General features: G+C 29.3%; 3 long non-coding RNA genes across 3 annotated transcripts; 1 reads left to right on the plus strand and 2 right to left on the minus strand.

Moving 5' to 3' along the window:
- Positions 1–3,845: 3,845 nt before the first annotated feature.
- On the minus strand, positions 3,846–15,393 carry LOC107999131 (uncharacterized). The gene is made up of 8 exons (XR_009829946.1): positions 14,970–15,393; positions 14,077–14,891; positions 13,346–13,780; positions 13,198–13,282; positions 12,515–12,975; positions 12,261–12,450; positions 10,294–10,599; positions 3,846–5,197 (listed from the first exon to the last, which is right to left on the minus strand). It is a non-coding gene; the product is annotated as an uncharacterized LOC107999131 (long non-coding RNA).
- LOC133666188 (uncharacterized) lies at positions 7,123–8,838 on the minus strand. The gene is made up of 2 exons (XR_009829945.1): positions 8,634–8,838; positions 7,123–8,235 (listed from the first exon to the last, which is right to left on the minus strand). It is a non-coding gene; the product is annotated as an uncharacterized LOC133666188 (long non-coding RNA).
- A 9,388-nt stretch (positions 15,394–24,781) lies between the features above and the next one.
- Positions 24,782–25,902, plus strand: LOC107999128 (uncharacterized). The gene is made up of 2 exons (XR_009830460.1): positions 24,782–24,922; positions 25,356–25,902. It is a non-coding gene; the product is annotated as an uncharacterized LOC107999128 (long non-coding RNA).
- Positions 25,903–27,574: the final 1,672 nt, after the last annotated feature.

Consider the following 27,574-nt stretch of genomic DNA (forward strand, 5'->3'; position numbering starts at 1 on the left):
GAAAATGATAAATCAGATAAGTCTAGTCAATATTTTTAGTAAATTATTGATTAAAAAAATATAATTCATATTTAAGTGGCTTAATGAAATCATATTAAAAAAATATATATAATTAATTCTGGAATCTATAAATAAATATAAAAATTTCATATTGTTTTATCTAATATTAGATATTTATGATGTTCATAATTTCAAATTGAATAATTGTTTTATAAACAATTTGGCCATACTTTCAACAGTTTTAAAAATTAAAACAAAAATCCATTAAAAAAATGAAATTTAAAAAATATTGTAATAATAAATAATAATAAAAAAATAAAAAAATATACTTAAGTTAAAACTTTTTTCTTTCATAATAATCCAATTTGTGAGAACCGGAAACTGAAACAACAAAAATTGATGCAAAAATTGATTGATAATATATAATTATATAATATATCGACGTATTTCATTTTCTATTTATTTATTCTATTCATTTTTTTCAAATCGATTTTGTTTATTTTGTTATCAATTCACAATAATATAAAATTTATACGATTCAAATGAAATTAATTTTTAGATATTATTCAGTCAGGAACAATAAATTTATAGATTTCGATAAAATCGTTAGAGGATAAATGGTTCTATTTATCTTCTATTTTTTACTCCATTGACACAAGAATAGGAGAACAAAAAATGAGAAAACAGATGTTCAAATGACTTGCAATGCTTAGAAAGTTTTATGAAATTATATAGAGTACACATAATATCATTTTATTATTTTGGATAATAGTTTAAATAAAATAACTTTCAGATATTTCGTTTTTAGATAACTCTACATTTTTTGCTTTCAATATTTACTAACCTAACCTAACTTAATCATTGTCCTATTTAACTTAACTCTCTAACCTAATTCTCTAACTTAATCCCCAACTTATTCTTTTTTCCAAATTTTCTATTCTTCTAACTTAAATTCTATCTTCAATAACCTATATCTATAGAAAAAGTAAATGATTTCATTTTTTCCCTTTGCTAAAATATTATGTTTGGCCCCTTATTAAATCAAAAAAAAAAAAGAAGGAAAAAGTTGTCCAGATGCGTTCGTATTGAAAATAGCTCGTATCAATAACGTCTATTCCATTTCTTAGCGTGACTCGAAATTCTGTGGCACCCTTTCGGGCCACGAGCATTTGCTTATGGCTACGTTGAACAAAGAGGTCAAAGGAGAGGGATGGAATTATTGCCTGGTGGGTAGTAAAATATGGTGTAATAATGTCCCGCCGCGGGCATACTTAGCTAATTAAGTCGCATAGGATACCTATTTGTATCGAGATTAGGTTACATCGGGGCATGCGAAGCTTCACATTTAAGTGGAATCCTTCGAGGATACATATAATACATATACGTTCGAATTATGAAGCATCATATATAAAAAAATGAATATAGAAAATATTCGAATATATTAAAAAGTTGGATAAGTACACTGTATTCTTTGGTATAAGTGTCTATATTTATTTATCAAACGAATGATATCGATGATTCTTTTCCTTTTTCACTTATAGTTCTTTTATATAAAAAATTATAGTATGAAAGACTTGATGATTAAAAATAAAATAAAATATATTACATCAAAAATTGAATTATTACACAATTTCAACTTTTATATTGTTAATTATATCGAAATGAACTTATGATTATTAGAATTCTATAGATGGATATATCAAAATAAATGGTAGGCTAAGAGGAAAAAGTAAATTTGATATGGATAAATTCTATAACGTTGCCTTATGATACACGTTCAGATATACAAACTTACCATGTACGCAACGAGGACACGAAATCCCTAAATCGACACGATAAACGGTTCATCGTGGGCCACGCAATGCTTAATCGAATTCATGGCTTGAATACACGATCGGACATCATTCGAGAATTCTCGTGGTAATTCAATCGATTCGATTCACTCTCTCAGTTAGTATTCTTATATTACTCATAGGAAAAAAATTGTTACGATGTTATCTGATATTTATATATTTTGGAAACGATTTTACTTTTTTTTCAAATGTTATCATTAAACGCTAAAGATTCGTTATAAAATATATTATCTGTTCATAATTAATTTCAAATTTAAATAAAAGATAAAATCAAAAATTAAATAAGTAAATCCATATTAAATAAATGAAATGTATATAACCTAATTTAAACAAGATTAAATAAAAACATTCATGAGAATATTTTTAATTGTTTTATTTTCTAATTATTATTCGAGTATTTCGATATGCCACGAAATTTCCATTATATTAACAAGAAATTGAATTAAATTAAGTTCAATTATTTTTACGCACGCATTTTTTTTGATTGTATTAACTTAGTTCTACTAACGGGTTTGTTAACGTAAGATTTTCATCATGGTGTCAATAATGTTTCCCACGAACAGGTGGTGTTTAGAGACAAAAAAAGCACAGACGTCCACTCGGAACCAAAGTGGCCTTTTTGTTTGACGAGAGGCCCTATTCGTATCGCGAACCTATTGTTAAGCGTTGTTTCGGAACCCATGGAAATTACAAAGGTGCTTCACTACAAGTGCTGTTACCCGTGCACGTAAATTGTCATAGTCTCCAATCTAACATTATCTGTCGGTAACTGAATTTTCATTCGATAGATAAATTTATAGATATTAAAAAAACTTATAGATATATAGATAGATATATATATATATACATAGATAAAATGATTTAATTGATTAAAATATGATGCATCAGATTTCATATATTTTGACATCATAAATTGATGTTAGGTTAGTTTTTAATAATTCTTTATTAATATAGAAATGAATTTTTAGATTAATTTTAATTTACATATAAATTTAAATTTTTTCATAATTTCTTTTTATCTTTTTTTTTCTCTCCCTTTGTATTTCTTCACGCTCATTCATCAGTTCAGTTTAATAATTTTCCTCTATGAAAATTTATAGAATTCGAATAGGGTCGCGCGTTGATCACCGTGTTAAACTAGTAGAGAGTATGGTGGTTGCAACAGGTGGGCTCTTTCGAACGCTCGCCAATTCCTTTCGCATCTTCGTTGCTTGTATAATGATGCGCGTTCTATCCTGTCTCGTGTGAAAAGCATTATTCAATTCGATGAATGCTACGAAATATAATAAAGCAGAAAATATGATACGATTTTTATTAAGAATATATTGCGTATAAATGTACTTGTATATATATTGAAAAGATTCTTTCCATCGTTTTTTCTTTTTATTTATTCTATAGTTAATTAATTTTATTAATTTCTTCAATCTTTAATTTAAAAAATATTATTTTGTTGCAATAAATTTGTGTTGATATATAACCTATAATAAACTTTTGAAAATATAGCATAAAAAAATTGAATAAATTTAAATTAATATTAAAATTATGTTATATTATTTGTAAAATATGTAAAATATGTTATATTATTTGCAGATATAAGCCTGCTAGTAATTCATGTGCAAGCAGACCATATGACGTTGATTTGGGTGGAATATGAACGCAGGAAAAATACTATTTTTACGGTCTATATAATTTTCTATGGATCCCAATTAAATGCTTGTCAATAACATACCTATAATCTGACTCTTTTGTGAGAACATTCTCAATAAATTATTCTTGTTATATCAATTGTATATTTTCTTTCAAAAATATTAAGAGAAAGATATTTCATCAATTAGAATTATATACAATAAAAAAAAAAGTAAAATCTAGGTATAAATTTTTCAAGATTAAAACGTCACTAAGTTTTCAGGATTAAACTTGGCAAAGATTAATTTCATTTTTGCGAGGAAAAATATGTAATCTGTACGGTCCATCCATCCATGAGCCCTGAAAAAAACAAAAAGTTAGAAATCTCGTGAGGCATTTAGAATATGATAAATATAAAACTGTACCAAGCGTTGCATTATTATAAGCAATTAGCGATAACTTCACGCCAAGTATAAAGTACCGTAAAACTGTCGCTGTTGGGTTAGTCGAGCATGCAATCAACGAAGGCATAAACCACCTATAAACTTCCACGTGGCTCGAATAAAATTTTTATAAGGAGATCCGCGACTCTGATTAAACGAAACTTTAAACGAATCTGAACCCAATTCATTTCTGCTTTCAATCTCGCGAAACATTCGTATTTATTCATTTTTTTGATTTCATTACAATTTTCAAAGTAATCAAATTTTTAAAGTATAAAAATCGATAAAAAAAAATATTAAATAAAACGACAGTTATTAAAAATCTTTTCATAAAAAAATAAATTTTAAAAATAAATTTCTAAAGGAATGAACAATTGTGAGAAAAAATTTAAATATTTTTAATTTAATGAGATTTAAGAATCCAAAGAAATGACACGTTAAGTAGCTATTTCATAATTATTAGGTAGAACTTTGAAAGTAAGTACTTACCAACGGAGTATCGATTTTCTGGAAGAAAAAAAAGGTAGATTTTTATATAAAGGCAGGCGACGATAAGAAAAGGAAAATGATCCATAACGATCCAGGGAACTCCGCTTTCAGGGGACGGCCCTATCGGAAACGGCAATTTTCTGGCAATCATTTACCAGCGACACGGTGTAACATTTATAGCATGGACGTGAGCGTGTCTCGTGCATGCCACACGTTGCTGCCTAGATCCTAGATTAAAAAGTCCCTAGTATATAGGACGGTGATCTTCGATATGCGTCTACTGTGTAACCGCAAATCGATGTTTACAAGAATGTTTTTCAAAATAAAAATCGCGTTTGTTTCTTTAAGATACCGAAGTACGCATGTAGTTCATTGCACTAATGTATTATCTAAAATTTCAAAAAATTTTGAAATTAAAATTTCGACATAGCCATCGTTCACATTAGAATCAAATAATGATCGTTTATTAAAGTGATGTGAATTCACTGTTTCACAACATTCGAATTCTACAATAGAAATTTTTGAATAGGAACTTGGTAATGTCGCGTACGCATCACTTTTTAGATGATCAATGACTTCTAAGCCCTATTGTGTTCGTTGTTACGCACAGTTACGCAAACGAAGGGTGCAAGAACAGAGGCACTCGTTTTCTCCTCTTCTTTTACGCGAGTGACACATGAATGACAGTCTGCTAAGGATTCTGTGACACCCTAATACCGTATTTCCAATTACCGAATACGCTCTTGTTGCTCAATGCATTCTGTCATTGCCTTCACGCTATTATATCTGAAATATTAAGATTTTTACTTAATCAAAAAATAAATAAAAATGCGATTAATATAAGAAATGAACATTGCTTTCATAAATATTGAAAATTTAAATTTGATTCTAAGTTTTTTAATTATTTTTTGATAATAATAATTGTGTATTTTATATCGAATATTCTCATTCAGTTCTATGCTACTTTAATCGTAAAAATTTCTTCAGGTTTCAAAAGAAATTTCTCGTAAGGTTTCCCGTAATCTTCTTTCACTTTATTTGAAATTCTTCTTCTACTAGAATGTTAGATCTTCATTATTTCTATTTCGCTACTTAATTCATTGAAAATAAAAAAATTCATTCACTTTTCAGAAAAAAGAATTTTTAAAAAATTTATTGTGTTTAAAAGATTCTCAATAATTTTTAAAGAATAAACAAATATTTTTATCAAAAGAAAATAAGAATCATAATAAAGATAAACGAAAGGTATTCTTTTAAAAATATTTCTCGATTATATTCATATTATTACACGTATGGATTATTTAATTACCAGAATCGAGAGATTTAAAAATTTCAGATCATGGATTCGATGAATGCACAAAATAAGTCCGCGCTAGTTCTCACGAAGTAATCATCGTGGAGAGCCTTCGTGCTAGACGACAATATACGTGACAAGTATACGTAATAAGATTTGTATCGAGTGGCGGTCACGCCGGTAATTTTCATCTCAGACTTGTTTAATTGCGCGGTTGTACGTCGTCGTGAGGGAGTTGCATTAAGGACTAATCTACTGGATTGCCGCCAAAGATAATGTTTCAACTAGTGTAACTATCAGAGAGCTAACGTTTACATACAGGATGTTTCATGAAATGGGTTCATTTTAAGAGAAATTTCAAGAAATTTTAAATATTTGGTAGATTTGAAATATTTGATAGATTAATAAAAATTATCATTTTGCAAATATTTTTAATTTATTGATTTATATCGTTCTTGATAATTCTTGGTCTTGAATAGCTTATAATGTAATTTACATTTTATTCGTTTTTTGTCATCCAATTGAAAATGAATGTTAATATTAATATAACCTTCATATAATTGAGTGATAAAAATAAAAGAAGAAAAGAAAATAATATCGATTAATATTCACTTTGAATGTCAAAAATAGTATCGTCATTAATTTAAATTAGGTTAGGTTTTAATCTACGGTTGATTATTATAATTTAAATTTTTTTTACCAAGTCATAGGAGTAATGGCACGTGCGAAAGATATCGTAACTCGATGGTCTTCAGGAAACATTATAGCTTTAAGATGCATCTGGTACGAAATTATGTATATCTACCTGAGCTCTCCAGTATCGAATATACCGTGGCTCGTTATGTATAGCTTGATGGTTGGCAAGGAGGAAACGCGTAAAGGGATCCCTTTTGCCACGTGCCAGGATGCGACGTGTCTTACCGGTACGCTATTTCATTTTATTGATTCGTAGAGCAAGTAATGTGTTGTCAAGATTTATAAATTACGTACATGTTCACATATATGTATATTTATTACAATATCTATACTCATTTTTCCCTCGATTTTCGAATTATTTATTATATATCTATTACCTATTATCTATTAAATTGCTAAATAATATGGAACCCATGTAGATGCTCCATATGAAAGAAGCTCTCTAAGAATTAAGAAAATTTAAGACCACGACTAAAGATAGACGAAACCTCTCGTGGTTAAATTAAATCCAGTTTGCTACTTCAGGCTTGTTAATTGTTAGTTTTGGAAGATATTTTACCGAAGTATAATGTCAGGGAATAAAAGTGTATTAACAAATGCATTTTTTTCATAAGTTAAAGAGGTCACATTAATTTTGAATAATAATTTTTTAAAATAGATTTTTATTAAAACTAAAAATCGTAATTGTGTATAGTATATTTAAGAAATAAATTGATAATACTAATTTTTCAATTATTTTTATTTGATTGAAATTGAGTAAATTTATGTGTGGTGATTCGAAAAACAATCGATGAACAAATGTGTGTTTTTCCCACGGTACATGACAAAAAGGGGGATGATGGTACACAATGTATGGTTTAAAAAGAGGGTGTACCTTCCTTATACAGGTGGGACAAATAGATGAGTTTATGGTTTGAGTTATCGTGTATGTATGTAGTTATGGGAATTTGTTTCCCTATTAAGTTGTAATTCAAAGGTTTTAACCGTTTTCTCAAATTTTCTAATTTTTTCATATTATTAATATCTATAATAATATTTAAATATATTTTACATTTATATTAATCTATTGTTAATTCTTTTTTTGATCAATTGTATTAGATTAAATATTCTTTTTTTCATATACGATCTTTATTACAAGAAATTAAGAATTATAATTAGAATTGCATCGAAATATGAAGCTATGTTTAAAAATTTCATTTTTCCGTCATACAATTATAATTATTTTACATAGAATATTTGTATTTTACGTAGTATTATTATTACTTTTAATTATTAAATATATATATATTATTGATAATTCACAATTTTTCAATACTTATAATGATAAAGAATATAAATAAAATGTATTTTAGAAAATTAAAAAAAAAATTTAAAATAGTGATTCTTATGATATTTAACTTTCTTATACAATGTGGCGTATCCAGACATATATACATCAAATGCATAGAAGTAGAAAACGAGCAACGAACATTGCGAGGAAAAAAGGGAGCGAAAAGGAGAATAAAATATAATATTTATCCAGATCCTAATTATGAGCTACGCGGTATTAAATGAAGCCCTTGCTACCCCCGGTAGTAATGGCACTTGTACGGTGTCCTATAGTGGATTACTTTACCATAGTACCTATACGCTGATATCCAGAGCAGCTGTCCGGAAGAGCGACCCCGACACTTCCTTCCTGGATACCTCCTGCCTATCTATATACTTTCTACAGTGTTCCTGTCCCATGCTCTCGAACCCGCACGAATGCTGCGAACGATATTCGTCATTGATACTCTCCTCTCAGTCTTTATATATGTTTTTTTTCTCCGCTTCTCGCACCTTTTATTATATCCTGTTAAAAGAATCAACGTATAGGTGTAGGTTAAGTTAGATTAGGTTAGATTAAGTAAGATTAGATTAGATTAGATTAGATTAGATTAGATTAAATTATACTTTAAAATTTTGTAAATCGCATTTTTAATATTTCCAATTAAAAGATTTGGCGAAAGATGCAAATATAACTTAGATTAAGATTGACCTTTTGTAATTACGTAAATATATTGTTAATTTATTGTTGAAAATTTTCGTATTTGCAGTAATCGTGATTTATTTATGTATCATAGTACTATTTATTTTCTTTGCAATTATAATGCTAAAATGTTATTAATATATTATTAATAGATTATTAACTTAAATGTTTTGGATTCTAAACATTCAAATCTAAAAATTCAATCTTAATCTGTTCTTAACCTTTTTTGCGCATTCACGAAACATGGAAAAAGTACGATTAGAAATTGCTGCAACAACGATTTCTTCAAAAAAAGAAGAAAGTAGAAACTTGGTGTATCCTACGCCGATGTATTAATAACCCGCGATTAAAAGTTCATTTCGTCCGGAATTTTAATTGCAATTAGATCGGCATGCCCGCCACTTATCTAGTTAGAAATTGAACTGAAGGATCATATTGGAATACAGCACAGTATACGGGAGGGCGCCATCTGGTTCTAACCTTCGTGCGAACAGTTTGATAACCGTTCTTTGGCAAAGCACTTGAAAGAGTTTTATGAGAGGATGAATGTCGCTCACGGTAGTTTGGAATTCTTTTTTAAAGAAGAAGCGAAAAACAATGCGAGAGAAGAGAGAGATGAAAGGGAAGAAAGATAATTTTTAATACCTCGTCTCCGGAAATAACTTGATGTTAATAACTGGTCATTTCATGACATGATTGTCCCTTTGCCTCGAGACAATTAGGAGATATTAACTTTTTTTTTGACATTTTTCACAATCTTTTTCTCTGCGAATATTTGTCGGCGTTCCAACGATTTAACTATTATGAATACCTAAGTATAATTAATGTGTTCCATTTTATATTTCTTCATATTAATAACGATGAAAATCGTCGTCTGACGATTCGACTCTCATGATTGCAATTTTATTAACTATCGGTTGAATTGCTTTTTGCAATATTTTCGGAAATCTGTATAGTTTTTTGATATAAATTTGATAAAAAATTTAATACCGTAAAATTGAAATGCTAAATTTAATATATAATAATAAAGATAATAAAGTATTAAAATGTAAAGTTTATAATATAACATATATTATTTAACTTTAAAATTCAAGATACATGTCCTTATTTATATCATAATTTATATTTAAGAGAAAAAAATATTTTACATTATGTGTAATATCAAAGGTAGGAATAAATAATTGCTTTCTTTTTTATACTTTCTTTTATCGTAAGAATTTTATGTAAAATGTTTCGTAGAGTACTATCAATTTTTATTATTTTTCTAATTAAAAAGATAAAATTAAAAAAATTTTCTTCGTATTTTTTTTCTCATATTTTTTGTTCATTTTATCAATTGAGAATAATTATTTAGTTTTATAATTCGTAAAATGTCTTCTAAAATATACTTACTTAAAATATACTTATATTTATAAATTATTTAAAATTTTTAAATTTAAGAAATATCTATATGATTTTCTTCTGATATAAAGCTACAAAATTTTTGTTGTTTTTAAAAATGTTACAAAATATTGAAAAACATTTTATCGAAAATATATACTATCAATATTTATACAAACAAAATCTGAAAATTTGTCTGTGTTAACTACGTACTATTTCAAACTATTGCAAGTATAGAAATTATAGATCATAATGATTTCTTTAATGATTTCTTCTCTATAAATTTTAAATAGAAATCATGACAATAAATAGTTTCGTAAATTTATCTTTATTAAAACAATTTATCAATTTTATCAATTTTTTCATTATTTCTTTTGTCAAACAATCTAAAATAAATTTTTTTCTCGTGAGAAATGAACGAATGAGAACAGATATCCTGCATATTTTAAACACGTTAAAAATTTTAAACTCTCGAATAATGCTTTTAATCATAATGATTACCTTGAAAAATTTCTTCAAAAAACGATGCTGGTAGTCAAACCTTTATGAAAAGGATCCGTTGGAATTCGATTGAAAAAAGAAATAACTTTACAATTGGATTCGTTTTCGAGATCTTTTGCGTGACAAACGTCCTATATATCGGACCCGTATCTCTGCATCTTCGTATAGGCAATATGGGTACTTTGAGATCTTTGAAAAAACGAATCATTATAGAAGTATCTTCGCGTTTTCACCCGTATGCGTTCAGGAATATTTTAAGTGTGATCTTCAAGCATTCTACGAAACCAGGTTAGCCAAATACATTCCCTGAAAGAAATAAAATAGGTATTATATAGGTGAAGTACGAGAATCTAGATTCCCATTGCGATATACCCTCATATTCTATACGGGTTATTTTAAATTATTCGTGAATATCGAGGAAATTTATTATAGAATTAAATTTATTCATATCGATTAAATTTATTGTATTAAATAAATTATTTAATTACAAGCGATACGTTTTAAAATTTTTATCAATTGTGAGAAATTTTTAGGTTAGATTATTAACCTAAAAAATAATTTTTATAAATTTACACGTGATTAATTATTCTGGTAATAAAAATTCTCATATTTATTAGTTTCTGTATCATAATTAATTTTATCTTTTAATAAATATCTAATCTGTGATTAACATCTATATGTTTACTATATGTACTGTTTCTCTTTTTCGTTTGTTATTAATATATAAAGTACCAGTGGCCAGACACGCTCGGCATGTGGTCAATGATAGAACTTTTAATGTTCGTATTCTATGTTCTCCAGCCGTATTTACCGAGGGATGCTGGTGGACAGATGTGTAAGTGGGTATAGTTCCCTTATAGAAAGCTTCCAATGACTGGAGGCAGACCACATACTATTAATCAGATAAAAATAAAAATGAATTTCAGATTTGAATTTTTGATCGAAAAATATTTCCATTAAAAATTTTTATGAATAATTCAATTTTTTACAAAATAATTCTAAAAAGATAGATATTTCTTATTTATTTTATACATACTTTTTATATTCAGAAATAAAATAAAAATATCGATTTCTTCTTTAACTTCAAAAATTAATAGTATATTAAAAAAAAAAAAAAATGAGGAGACACCGATTTGAGTAGCAGGATTGTTTCTAATCGATTTGAATTATTCCTACGCATCTGTGCATGAACTCTTTCGCGTATCAAGCACGCACAATGAATAACAAAAGCACGACATATTTAACATGTACATGTGCATCTTCGTTTCTCGAGGATAGGTGGCGTAACGGCGCCAATCGAGTGAAGCGTGTCTATTCGTAGCTTGTGCACGTTCAACCGTAATGGATGTGCGGTTCGAAATGTGAACGCGATCTAGTGTTCTCGAGATTTCAGCATCAGGGAGTCGATTGTGGGGCATGATGAAAGAGAAGTAGAAATTGAAATGCGGAGTTAAAAGTTAGCAAACACCAATCCTATATTTTATTGCATTTCTTTTTTGATAAAGCATTTATGCGATATTTTTATTTTAGAAAAATTGTATGCACGATGCATTAATGAAATTTAAAAATGAGATTAATAAAAATTTTTAATTTTCGAGAAATTTAATTTTATTCATTTCTTATGGTCTTTTCCTAAATCTATACATAATAAATATCATAAATTTTTTAAATTTCTAGAGATATCTATTAGTTAAAATTCTGTGCAATTTATGTAATATTATTAATTTAGATATTTTCAAAAATCAATAAATATAAATGATTAATAAATTGTATCTTTGAAAATATTAAATATTTATATTTTTATATTATATCTTTTAAGTAATTCTTTTTAAAGTTTAGGTTGATATCAAATATATTCTATAAATCTATGAACACATTTAGATATATTTAACAGAAACGTGTCTCGTCAATAGATATCGTTCCTTTTTTTTTTTTTTAATCAGTATGTAAAATCTATTGGTTATTACCCATGCACTTATGGTCACCATCTCGTGCTGATATGGTGAGCTATGCATAGCTTATTTTCATGTATTTTCATAGATAAGATCAGGTAGCACGTGGCGAGGCACGCGTTCTCCCCTCATCGTAGAACAATTCAAATAGATCGGCTAATCGAAGTAGTTCTGCAATTCTTTCTCACGTTTCAACAAAATTTTTCTGTAAATTATACATTCATGAGAATTTTTATCTATTTAATAATAAATTAATTTAATATACGTACCTATATTAATGATTTCATTACTTCATTAAAAATTATTTATCTCAAAAACGAGAATTAATATCCTAAAATTATATTATCTTTATTTGTTTTATGATATGTAATCATCCCATTTTCAAGTCTTCATTATATTTTAAAAACCAAAAGTAGAAAAAAAAACTGCGCAAGTGGTGGTATATTTATCAATTATAATGCAAAGTGTCATGAATCTATTTTCCATTGTTATATATGAACTCGTACAATGTCTTTATCTTATCGTGTCATACGACACCCTCTGCAAACCAGGATTCGGTAAACTATCGTATGTGTTTGATGTCGCGATAATTATATTTGATCACCGTGGATCGAGAAAGAAGGAAAGTTGCTTGATTACGTGTAACTTTTAATCTAAACGACTAAAGCTGTGTGACTAGGATCCGCATGGAAGAAAATTCGATTTTATTTTACAGGATAGGCGAGGAATTCTGAAACAAAGTAGAAACGTTCGTTTACAAAAACAATTGTTATAATTTTGAATTGTTCAATATCAAATTGTTGCAAAAATTTATAAAAAAAATATTGATCTGCTATATATTTTCGTTATACAATATAATCGTTCTACTATAATAATATTCATTTAATAATCAACTATAATATTCATTAATAATCAACTATGGAAAATGTATTTTATACGCATTCTTTCTCACTCTTCATCTTTTTTCATCCGCATATACAAGGATGGTCGTAATTTTCTTAATTTCCTTCGAGCGTAAAAATCTGGTCCCTTTACACCTAGGTGTGCCAAAACAAATCCGGTTGAAACGATAGGTTAGACCGCGCACGCGCACTACTTACATTCATGCGTATTCGGTGTTCTGGTGTGTGAAAATGCACACGTGCCATTGCAGCTCGTGCACGAACGACCCGACGACAGACAGAAAAGACGACATGTCTGTGGCCTATAGTATGTGCCACGTGTGAGCACGAATACATACGAAGGATGGAGCCCGGTGTACCTAAAGTTCCAAGGGGGGTGCACGACCCCCTCGTGTACACACATGCAGATAGGGCCAGGTGGTATGACGTGGCTCTCTTATGGGGGCGCGTATGGGGTTCTTCTGCAGGCAGCTGCAACTTGATTCCGACAATGCACCAGCACAAAAAAGTCCAGAGGAAAGACCACCGTGGCTTCGTGGCATGGCCTGTACTGCGATTACGGAAAGGGCAGGAGTGTGCACATAGGCTTAGATACCTCTCCTAGTTTTGCTTTTGGAATTTTGACTGCAATTGCTGGTGAACATATTGGAAGTGGATACTTATGTATTATTTAATTTATTTTTGTTCTTTTATTTTCTTCTTTGAAAAAATTCTTATATTTACTTTTTTTATATATTTTAATATCTTTAAATTTAATAATAAAATTTGATAGTAGTAATTTATTCTAATTATAGATTTTGAAATATTTTTTTATTTGATTACATCTATAAATAATATTCATCGAGGAATATATTATTTTCAAATAAAATATAAATCTATAGAAATTATAAGTCTTACGCCAATGTAGCGATAAAAGACGTCACATGCACCTTGAGCACGCTGTCTCGAAGACGTGTGCGTTTGTAAGAACTATGACGTCATATACAAACGTAGAAAGAAGCAGGTTGTATTGAAATCACGGTTGTAGAGCAGCTTGAGGTATGCTTGAGGTATGGGGGGATCCATTCATTGAGATATATCTTTGGCGTGTGCCTTCTGGAGGGGGGCACAAAGACGTTCACCTTAGGTTACAGAGAAAATGAACACAAAGGCGATTAAGGGTGCATTCTCCTATCGGGTGTATACGGAATGCGCAAGGTGTATGTTTATTCTACTGTGAAGAAATCAACCTGAACATTTACTCTCGACCTTCTTTTTGAGATAAGATTAAGAAATTTAAAAGAATTTACACATACGTGATGTTATAATTAATGCTATAATGTGTACATATCCATGTTATTACATCAAGTAATGTTAATTAATAAATTTTTATGATAAGAAAATGTACCTGAAAAAATAAAGTTTTTAAAAATTTTATAATTTTATAATCTTAAAATGATCATGTTAACTTATGTTACTTAATTATATTACATTACATTACATTACATGCTGTAATTATACTGATGTATCATTGTAAGTAGCTATCAAACATTTGCCTCTGATAATGCATTCAATCATAGTAAACCCCTCGTAGGAGCAAATATTTGTGCAGGAAAGATTATTCGTGAACTAAATATGTACATATCTTCGTCATCAATTCAACATTGCTATATTGGAATGTCAGTAAAGAATATGACTTTAATTCACGTTATTTTAACTTTTAAATCATTCGATTTTTTGAACTATATTGCGTGAAATAATTTTTCTGTAACGACGAAATAATTAAAAAATCATTAATAAAAAAGCTAATTAAAGCTAATTAAAACTAGATTTTACACATAACCTCATTTTCCATTTGTATATTATAATCATTCGTTCCGTCACATTCTACACAGAATGCAGACTTCCATAAATATATATCCAACTGTTTAATTAGAATATCCAATTTATTTAATTACATTATAACACAATCATTGAGATAAAGTTCTGTTCTTTTTAATTAACAAGCGCGTGTTTGTTTTAAAGGCAAAATACTGTATCTGCTATTCTGTCACTTTGAGTAGCCCATATGGTTTAATCTGTTTACAAACGTGTGTGGCATTACGATGCTTAGCTATTAATTAATTGGATACGTATTTAGTATGCAGATAAATGTATCTCAGAGTGGTCATCGGCACTGTCGCGTTCCATATGCACACGCACGCAGGGACCTCTTGAAATGTTTTCAATTGCGATGATCGCGTCATATATGGAGACATGGAACATAGAACAGGTAGTTAATTTAAAAAATAAAGAACGATAATATTTTGATATTCATTGATATTCATTTGATATTGTAGAAAAATTGTTGTTAGTTGTATTATTAATATCTTGTTGTAATATTATCAATTAATTTTTGTCAATATCCAAATTAGGTTAAGTATTTTTCAATTAACATATTTGCATTATTAATTCATATGTTATGTCATATATTAAAAATTAGAAATGTACGAAATATTACAATTTATTCGAACATAAATAATTTCTTATTTCGGATAATTTTGATGCCTGTTAGTAAGGAAGTACAAAAATATAATTTAAGGATAAGGATAGAATATTTTAAAAGTGCATCAATAGTCGATTTTTACTTTCCAAGGAGAAATCGAGAGAAATCAAATTCTTAAATTAGAATTCTTCAACTGGTGAATTGCAATCAATTATATATTTTAAACCCATCAGAAATATTTAGGGCATCATCGCGTTATTCGAAGCGTGACATATGAAAATTTAATTTAATTAGAGGTTATGTACAAAATTAATAAAAATTAACTTCTTTTTCATTTTCCGCCCATCATTTTTTTTTCTTAATAAAATAATTATTATTAAAATAAAATATTAAAAATATCATCATAAAAAATGACCTATTCAACAATTACACGTCATAATTATTATATTTAAATTCATCTTCTCTAAAAATTCCTGCGTATATGGGATCATAGTGATACCATGAAATTCGCTGAAGTTCGCAGATTTATTGTCGATATTCCAATCGATGAATAGAGTTGGCATGCGTCTGAAACAACGTGATCGTGGAAGGGGAAGACGAAGGGAGGAAGGAATTGGCTCGTGTCGAGACTCTATGGAGTGGCGGCACACGCCACTTGGGGCTGCAGGAATGCATCCGTTCGTGTTAGCCGCGTGCAGGCTAGGATGCAAACAATGGCGAAAATCATGCATTGTGGCGGTTCGCATTGTAAGTCGGAAAGCTGTGACATTGAGTTCAGGCAGCTGCGCGCTACCTACCTCTCCCTACCCTGAATCCCTTGCCATCCCCTTTAGCTGGTTCCAGGGGTGGAAGGGCCCTCCAATCCCTGCCACGGATACGTATGTATCTGTAGAGAAAGCAAATAGTGAAATTTCGTTTACCGAGTATTATCTTTCGAAAAGGATGGCTGGGCTTTTTGCCACTGCCTCTGGCCCATTAACTCTTTTTTGTGTCAAATTATGAGAACTCTGCTGATGATACATCGGTGGGAAAAATATTTTTGAGCTATGACTTGATGAGGTTTGTTCCTTAAATAACTTTATATTGAAATACTAAAATAGAAATTGAAAATATTTTTTCAAGGCTTAGTTTCATTTGTCATTAGATTATTTCGCAAAAAAATCATATCGTTATATTTTTATCAATATTACAAATTTCTCGTTATTCTTGATAAATTTGTAATCTAGATATGTAATCAATTGATAAGGTACTTGAAACTTCTCGTAGAAAATCTGCGTTTTATTTTAAATTATCTTATAAATATTCCATCACTGATAAATCTAAATTCCATATCTATTCTATTATCTACTTTGTCTTTTTTTTTTGATGTAAAAATCGAACGAAAGTATTTTATATTAAGTAAATATTCATCGAACGATAAATGTTTGAAAGATGTTAGAAACGTGGCAGAAAGGGGGCAATGAATCGAAAACCGGAATCTAGAGATCCATTTGGGCACCTGGACAAATCCATTCAGAAGGATGCGTTAGCACGCAGCATCGAACAGATGTGGAAGTTTATACACTACCGCAGGCATGATTCGATCCGATCGATATTATGAATCAAGAATGTTTTAGTTAGTCAAAAATAATCTGTCGATTATAGCAAAACTACAGTGATTTCTATATAATCTTTAAGAACTTGTAGAATTCTTTATTCATTTTCCAATCTTCATCATGATATTCCTACAAATTTTCCAAAAAAATTAAAATTAAAATAATTAAAATTATTAAAATATTGTTAAAGTTCAAATTATTCTAAAAATTGTTATAAACAAATTATCTGATTGTATAATTAAATTATCTATTTATAATTTGTAATTATTATAATTTATCCGATAGATAGTATCTAAAGTTTTAGTTCTTTTTATTTTCCAATCGTATTAGATTTTTTCATTCAACACAAATTTACGATACAAATATTCCTAGCATCATTAACAATTGTTACGGTTTCATTCACTATCATGTTTTGGATCTTTGAAGAGGGAAGCATATTTATGGTTTCTTACCATAGGTCGTATTACGTCTTCTTCATTCATGAGTCGATTCACGTAAATACATATATGATACATCAATGAGTATATAGATGTACTGGACATCCAAATATATATTTTGCAAGGTAATCCAAAAGCATTCAACTTCTCTTCCATTCGATTTTCGTCGTTTCATTCATTTCTAGGCATCAATATGTTTGTGCGTATCGTTGCATTTATCAGTTGAACAAATATTTTTATCTCTTCATTAGAAACTTTTTTATTCGAAACATAAAATATCTATTAAACAAAAGATAACTATCAATAACAATTGCTATAGAAGATATTTTAGTTATAACATTTAAAATATAATCATTGTCAAAACCTTGATGTTCCATATTTCTATTCTGTTCTATTTCAAATTTATATCATTTTCTTTATATTACAATCTTTTTATTATATATTGCATATAATATAAAATTTGCTACAATTAAGAATTTAATCCTTTTTTCATGTTTCTCTCTTCTTCATCTTTTCTTTATTTTTTTCCTTAACATTGCTCGTTTCTTCATTTCATTCTTTCACCAGATCGCTGTCAAAGGTAAACGATATCCTGCAACCCTACAATTCGCAAGGAAATTTGTATGTTCCGGTGAAGGGGTCCAACAGAGAAAAAATTCCTCTCCACTAGCGGTTTTCAAGGGGCTGAACGATGTGTTCCCTTGAATGGAGGAAAGATTACGAGGCGCCCCTTTTTTCCTTGGGGCGAGTCTTGGATCGAGGGTTCCTCGTGTAAATAGACGCTGGTGAGCACAAGGTGTTACAAGGCACGCGACACACCAGAGAAACAGGTCTCACTGTCTTCGAGTCCGGCCCTAAGGAACTTGTAAGGCGATCCTGTTCTATTATTCCTCTTTGTCCTCTTTATCCCAGCTAAAGATTCAAGATGAATCAGGTTCACGAGAGAATCTGGTGATTCTTCTAAAAATCTTGATTACCTGATTGAGATAATCACATTGTAATGATATAAGATATAATGCTTTTATATCTACGAAATTCTAATAAATTTAATTCATTTTAAATTTTCACAATTTTTAAAATCTAATTTTTAAAATAAATTTTATATTCTTATCTTAAAAAAAAATATTTAAAAAATGAACGTTAAATAAAATATTTTAAACTAGTTTAAAAATAAGATATGATTAAATAGAATATTTGTTATTATTCTATTCCAGTTCCTATCATATGTATTGTTATTATGAGAATAGTAACAAAAATCGACAATGAACGATGATATTATGAAATAGAATAATTTCACAGCCTCCATACTTATATTATCAACTATAAATAAGTAGAATTCTTTTGATATATCGATATTGTAAAGTCATCAATTTTATTTCACTTTATTTTAATATGTCCATCTTTGTGTTTGCTTTCAACCAATAATTAGAATGCAATGATGGATTACAATGCAAAATTTTAACGATTGAAATTAAGAATAAAGTTAGTTCAATGGTTAATTTAATAATTTACTATTCAAAGTTTTAAATAACCATAAATAACTATTGCTTAAAATTTTATTTAAGATATTAATCTTCTTCGTATATAACCTCAATTGTTTGGCGTTACAGTTATTCGCGAAGTTTACTCGAAATTTTAACTAGTTACTTTTTAGTGCTCAATTCTGCCACGATGCGTATGATGGCAGAAGAGGTAGAATAGAGTGAGAGCGTAAATATTTTTTTCTACTTCACCATTTTGACAAACGTATTATACATATCCATCGACATTGTCCAATAAAATTTATTTCCGACGATTCCATGACTCGTGACATTATAAATCGGGTGTTCCGTCCGTAGATGGGTAAATAGCCGTACAATGCACCCCAGTTAGTTCACGCACGAATCGGTATCTGGCCACGATTGACACGCGCGTGTGCACGTTCAAAAACACGAGGAATCGGCGCACAAGGAGGAGGGCGAACAGAATAGTCGTAGTAAGCGTATACTAGTACGTGGAAGAAGTAACGGGGTTCCCTTTTGGTGGAGTTATGGGGTGAGTCATCACCTGGCTTCATAAAAGGGAGAAAACTGGGCTCAGGAACTACCGTGTTATACCTTAAGGGGGTTTATAGGTGGGGTACGGTGAGATTCCTGCTGGTCGTGCCGTGTAAGGCAGGTGGGGACAGGGGCACGAGCCTAATCGACGCACTTACCGTGATACTGAGTAAGTATTTTAACGTGAAATATTTGAAGATAAAATGTTTGTTAATTATAATATTTAAGAAGTATCGTATGTTAGTTGTATTGTAATATTAATGTTATTGTATTAAATAAAAGTTAAATAAAATAAAAGTTGATTAAAGTTTATTTATTAAATTATAAACAATTTAATAATTTTACAAATTTATTTTACATAAAATAACAGAGTGAATTAGTAATGTAAGAAAATATGTATAATATAATAAAATATATTAATTTATTTTTAAAAATGTAGTCTAAATATTATTTATAATATTTGAATTATTTATAAAATAATTGAAAAACATTGCATATTTTGAAGTTGAAATATTTAAAAATGTTTAAAATGTAGATAAATGCTATTTACAATAGTCAAATGTTATTAATTTTTGTTTTAGCTTTTAGAATTGACAACAAATATATTTAAATTTTATAGATATATATAATAAAAATTAATATATAGAAAAAAATTATATAATTAAGCTGTGAGAATGTTTATGAATTTTGTATTACATTTCCATAAAATTTGTGCAAAAATTAATATTTAAATTAAAAATATATATTGGAAGCATTTTTCAATTGCAATGGAAGGTACGAAGAAAGGGCGAAAAAGAAGCAGAGGGTTAAAGTGCGTATATGCTCTATACACAGATATAATAGCTGGTGAACCTAACTACGTGGTCGGAAAGTATCGTCTTTCATTAAAATTACCCCGCAGCTTGCCAATCGATCTACATTGCAATATGTCTATCATACCGGCTATGTAATTTTCGTTGAACTCTTTATATCGATGTTACTTTGAGTTGAAGAATCGTGGAATTTTTTTAAAGAATAATATAAGAACTTTATTCGTTCAATTCAATTTCCGATTCAACAAAATTCTTTATATCAAATTTTTTTTATCATGTTAGTAATTAAAAAATTGAATTGAAAAATTGAATTAGATATTCTTAAAATTTATATCATAACTTAAATTAATTGTATTAATTATTTTATATAATACTTTACTATGGAATTTTTAATTATAAATTTAATTTTAACTATAAAGTGCAAAAAGTTTGAATAAATCTTTAATTCAATGTTTCATCGAACGGTCGGCCAATAGCTGTGAATAAACAACTCAGATTTTTTTGCTGCAGTAACTTTCACGATATTTCTTCGAAATAACTGAATCATTATCCCTACGAAGTTTTACTGGACATATTATTTCAGTTGGCAGAATTTTAAACAAGTTATAGATTGCGTGAGTTTGCTACACATTGTACGATGTGTCCCTTCGTTTCATATCAATTTTCATATAGATAGAACAAATGTATTTTAACGGATGTAATTTCACAGGTAAATTCATCGAGTATAATAGTAATTGAATTATTCGAATGATTTGATTAGTCTACGTTGCAATTATTTTTTCATCGAATTATTTATGTTTTGATAGATACAATAAATGTCTAAAACTATTTTTTTTATATCTTACAAGTTTTTGTTTTGAAATTATTAATTATTAAAAAAATAAATATAATATTAAATAGCATATCCGCATTACATTATTAATATAAAATCATTCGTACAAACCAAAATCAGAGAACATTTCCCCTTCAAATAACGGAGAAGAGCAATTCTTCAGGGAATAAATTCTCCTACCAATTCAATCCCATTTTCCAATTTATCACATTGAAGATACACATAAGTAAGTAAAACTACTATCGATCTAAATGTAAAAGAAAAAACTTGAATGTTTAAATCTAATAGCATAGAGAAAGAAGACACGATGATGTTTGAAGAAAGGCAGAAAATTCTGACAGTCCAATCGATTTCGTACGCATAATACACGTGGTCGACTGTCGATCGATATAATTGAGTACACGTGTAGCTACGTACACGTAGTACGCGAAATATACCAAGTAAATTGATGATAATAACAAATGATTGTCACGTGCTATTCGCAAATTACGAACTGTCTGAAATTTTTATTTTTTGAAAAACCTGTTTTATTTTTTCTTATGAATGATATTTTCGTAACGATAGTATAGATCCATTGATTTTGTATCTAGAAAAAATTTATATTTAGAAAAAAATGATGTTGATGCGTAAAAAAATATAACATTTTATTTCATTTTTGAAATTTTTGAAAATTCACTTGTATTTTTACACTAGAATATAAAAATTTATAAATAATGTGTATTTATATTATATTTATAGATTATATTTATAGGTTATATAGATATGAATATAACCTATAATCTTATAATAATAACTTCAAATTTTCAATAACCTTCCAAGGCATTTAATTAATATAATGAAAGATAGCGACTGTTAAGTAAATTATGATCAAATTACAGAGAACAGAAAAAGAATAGTGGCGGTATCTTCAGTTTTCAAGACACGTGGTAGTCATGGACACCCCTCATGGTGTCTATGGGTGTTACACAGAAGCCAGACCTTTTGAACATTGACCATATGGTGCACCTATGCCAGGGCCATGATTTATACGTACCCGACCTCATAGGTACGCAACCATAAGATTTTATTAATTAATATTTTCACGAGAGCGTCTTATCTATTATAAAAAAAAAAAACGAATCGAAAAAGAATTATACACTGAACGTTTCTTACATTATTATTATGATAATTTTAATTTATGTATATAATTTTACCTTGTATAATTTTTACCTTGTATAGGTAAAAATTGGCTGTATGACTTATTTAAGATAATAATTCTATTCCTTATTAAAATAAATTCGTGTCATTAATATTAATATTTATATTAATATAAAGCAATATGCAATAATATTGATTTAATCACATTTCGAAATACCGATTTTTTCGTGGCAAAGCGACAAATAAAATGAAATCGAAATAACGGATGAAATATTGATGAATTATCAAGGATACTCAAGCCAAACGCACGATACTTTTTCCACTAATAAGTTATAGATTTGTTCACGAGACAACCAGAAATGCGATTATCCACGGTGACATTTCGTGCATCGCGATGACATATATTCGAATTATATCGGAACTACTGATATTCCGTATATAGTATAAAAATAATTGATTGATTTATCAGACGTGTCGCTAGATTTTTTTCTATCTGTTCCAAATATCTACATTTTTATATCGTTATAAATATAAATTGAAAAAGATAATGACGTGATTAAAATATGAAAGATGACACATAACCTTTTAAAAAATGCGATTAAAAAGATTCATATTTAAATGAGATTATCATCATTGAAAGGAATAAAAAAAATTAAGTGTCGTGCAAAAAACAAATTGATTGGAAATTACAAAATTTGTATTGAAAGGAAACAAAAGGAAAGAAATCTTATTAAAAACACGCACGATTTCGCAACTTTACTATACGAATACGAATTTGAACGAGCTTAGCCGAAATCGAACGAATCAAAAGGAGATTCTAACTAGAATCCCTAATTAAGCGCGCGCAAATTTGAATAAACATGAAAAATATATATGAATAATATACAAATAAATAATAAAAAAATAAATTATTTATGTATTTTTAAGTTAGTCAATACTCGTCATGTTTATGCATATTATGCATATGAAAATTTAATGCTCGAAATCGTTCGTTCTATCCCTTGTTTTAATAAAAAAGTTGAAGAACATATGGCGAACCTTAATTGTCATCAAAGTTGGATGATCCTAACCAGCGGTTTTCGTTTCGTCATCGAAAATCGGTTTCATTTCGACGTGAAATCTCTCAATTATCTGATAATACACCTTACATGCTGCCCTTTATGCGATCAGGATTATACGCACTATGCGTCAGATGACCAGATGTCGTCTTTTAAGCTAATATGGCGACACGCAAGGGCTATCTTCTGCTTTTAAATGATATTTAGGTTTGAGAAATTGCGTGACGCGTAATTATCGTACGATCAGATTATCGAAAGATACTTAATTATTAATTTCTAAGAACATTTTTTTCTTTTTTTAAACTTTCAACTTGGAGTGTTATTAACGATTTTATAAAAGCATATTTATATCCATTGATCTAATGAAAAAACGTGGAATAAAGAAAAAAAAGGAAAGACAAATAGAGATATTACGTAAGTAAGAAAGTTTGGATAAAAGTTGTCCGATATTAACATTTATAGAGGATATTAAGTGATACGAGGAAATGATGCTGCTGAAACGGTAGCATGCTGTATTTTAAACGGGCAATTTTACGAGTCCTTGGTCACTGTAGTGATTTCATCCCCTCCTGAATGGCGGAAGGGCGCTAACTACCCTTATATCTACTTGCGACAGGAGGGACGCGTGTTCTCTCTCTCCCCCAAGCCTAAACGCATCTTGAACGCCTCAACAGGTCCATGAATAAGTTACGGGGCTGAACGCGAAGTGTCGAAGACGTAATAGATTTCGAGTTCCCTGCACTTTTAAAGGGGCTTTTCTTCGAAATTGAGTAGAACGTACAGGCTGATTTACTTTCAACCCGGGTACAACCCGAGAGAAAAATCGCTATTTGATTTCCCATCTTCGATAAAGGAACTCGAATAAGCATAATGGTATCAATTTCAGAAGTAGTTTAATAGATTTCACAGATTTTTTGGAACGCGTGTTTAGTTAGTTCCAAACTAAACATAAAAAATAATTATGTACACATAGTTACATTTCTAACTCTGATAAATTACAATTTTAATTAATTTTGTTAAAAAAAATATTTTCTCACAGAAAAATATGAAAAATCTATCATTTTTAATTGTTCCAATGTTTCCAATATCATTAAATTATCTTTTTGATTTTTAATTTAAAAATAAAAAATTCGATTCTTTGCTCGATGAAAGTTTTTATCATTCGATATTATGAAAAAAGATCCAAGAGCGGGATAAAAGTAAATCGCTACTGCTGCCAACATGGCAATTCTACGAAAAATAAATTGAATGTGTAGTAAGATCGAAAGAGGAGGGATGCGCGGAAGAGGCAAGTGGCTGCAATGAATTTGCATTGAAAGTGGCTCTTAAACGATTTCTCCCACCCAACTGATCCACCCTCGGCTCTGTCTTCGATACTACGTTAACCTCTAAGCAGATTGCAAGGTAAATTTCTTACAAATTTGGTATTAAATCGTTCGATAGATTCATTTTTATATTGCACAAATATAGTCGATTTATCGATGAAATCGTTTATTTAGATATAGATATTTCATATCTGCATTCTACAAGTAAAGAAATATTCGTTTATACAACTTCTTATTCGTGAAGAAAGCAAGAAGAAAGGATTATACATGTGATACAATTATTCTAACCTCTCTTTGGAAATCATTTTAATCACGTGCCAAATTTATATGCTACAAATATTCTAACCTCTCTTTGGAAATCATTTTAATCACGTGCCACATTTATATGCTACAATTATTCTAACCTCTCTTTGGAAATTTTAGTCACGTGCCAAATTCATAGGTATATACATAATATATATATATGACAATTTTTATACGTATCGAATAAAAGTTCTTTTTGCCCGTTTCAGGTTTATTGGGGATTATTTTCGAGAATTCGATGTTTATCAGGATTGATCGCATACCTGGCATGACGAGGCATGCGTCGCCACAATAATTACCGGGGGATGCGTGTCTTTACGCATAGGGCTCACGTGGAGGGGTTGTGTGGAGGGTGGCACACGCAACTTACGGTTCCAACTATGATTCACCTGAGCCATCGTGTTACTATAGTTACATATTTGGTAGTTACTGATGAGAAGGATAAAATTTTCGTTCTGCCATTTTTTGCACTGGAAAAGTATAGAAATTGGTGAGAATCCAAAGAAGAGATCAGAAAGAATAAGCATATTCTTAATATTATTGGACATTGGATGAAAATGTTTATGAACTTGAAATATTGACAATGTATATGTGTTTAATGATTGTCCATAATTTTTTTTATGAGAATTTAACAAAGAGCTAATGTTTTTTTTAGCATTACGTCATATGATTAATGTTCTGTGAATTTAGATTTTTGTAAACACAACTATTAAAAATAGAAATAGAATTAAAAAAAGATATATTTTATTCTTCAAATATAATATATAATTTACTTACACTTCACATCATTCTACAGATTTTTACACATTTAAATTTTCTACAAATATATAAATATTATTTACTGGAAAATGTATTATCAATATAAAAGAATCTAAAAAAATTCCTTAGTCATTTTTCTATCGCACATATAATTTGTTTTGAATAGTTCTACATCATTCTACATATTTTTATACATTTAAATTTTTTACAAATTCATGAACATCATTTATTGGAAATTGTAAATCATTGTAAAAGAATCTGAGGAAAAAATTTCTCAGTCACACATGTAAAATGTTAAAAAAAAGAAAATCGCAGAAGACAAGCGGGCCTTAAATAGTACGGTGTCAATAATTCACGTGACCCTGAAGAAGGAAAGGGAGTAGTCGGATGCAACGAGCGAATCAAGGCTTGCTCGCTTGTGGAACTATTTCAAAGCACCGTGTGTCATTGCGTGCACGCAATATTTAGCCGTACCCCCTACAGTCGGATGTCGGCGTCGAGTGAGTCAGTGCGACGACGTCAACGACATCCACGACGACAACGTCTAGACGCCATCACCCCACCGTCATCGTCACTGATTTGTCCGCTGTCCTCCTGTTCTTGTTACCTCGTAAAATGGGTGAAGTCATTCTCGAAATCTGATTCAGTGTGTCTTACATAGGAATGATTGTTTATTCGTCACCACAATTTAGGGACGATTTAAAATAAAGTTGAACAGATTTATTAAAAAAATCGTAACGAATTTTCTTACCTTCTCTGATTTAAAAATTTTCAAATCGGTCAGAAAACTTACCAAAATATCGAATTTTTTTAATTTCAAATATTTAAATCTTACACATTTATAAAATTGAACTATCTTTCACAAATAAAATGATAATTTTCTTATCTTCTCTATATAGATATCTTTCATTTGTTTAAAAAATTAAAATTTAAAATTTATCGAAGGATTCATCGAAATAACAAATTTTTCAAGTATCTAAATACCTTCTTCTAAATATTTGTAAATGAAAATGAAAGATTTTAATCTCTAATATATACTTCTTTTACGTCGAAAAAAATATGGAAAGAAAAAAAAAAATAAAAATAAAAGTTAAGAATTAAGATTAAAATTTTTGATTTTTGGAAATGATAACTTTTGATAATAAAGTATATTTAGGGAAAGATTGACTTTTTGAGGTAAAAGGTGGGAAAGGGCGGAGGAGTCAAGGCAATATTTTACAAAAGAATTCTATAATTGGATTCTTAATCTTGTTTACGGTGAAGAGATCAAGTGGTCTTTGTCAGGGTCGCGTATACACGATGTGCGTGCGTGTGCCAAGGGACACATTCCTGCACGGGTGGCGTCAACCGAAATAGATTTGCCATAATAGACACTCGAGCGCACTCGTTCCGTTTCTGGGACATCGGGAGGGAAAAACGGGCTTGATGAGGCCGTATCTCAGCCTCTGCCACCTTTATTCGCCCTTTCGAGCTTTCGTTGAAAGTAATTGCTCGTGTGAATCGTTGAAATATCTCCGGGTATATTTTAAACTGGCCGATGGAATGTCTTCGAGAATTCGCAAGGATGGTACAGGATGGATACAGAAAACATTTACAAGTACTCGAGATATTTAACCAATCTGTAAATTAAATGATTTAAATACGTATTTATTACTTACACAGGATATTT

This window comes from Apis cerana, linkage group LG6 (genome assembly GCF_029169275.1).
Source record: "Apis cerana isolate GH-2021 linkage group LG6, AcerK_1.0, whole genome shotgun sequence".
NCBI lineage: Eukaryota > Metazoa > Arthropoda > Insecta > Hymenoptera > Apidae > Apis > Apis cerana.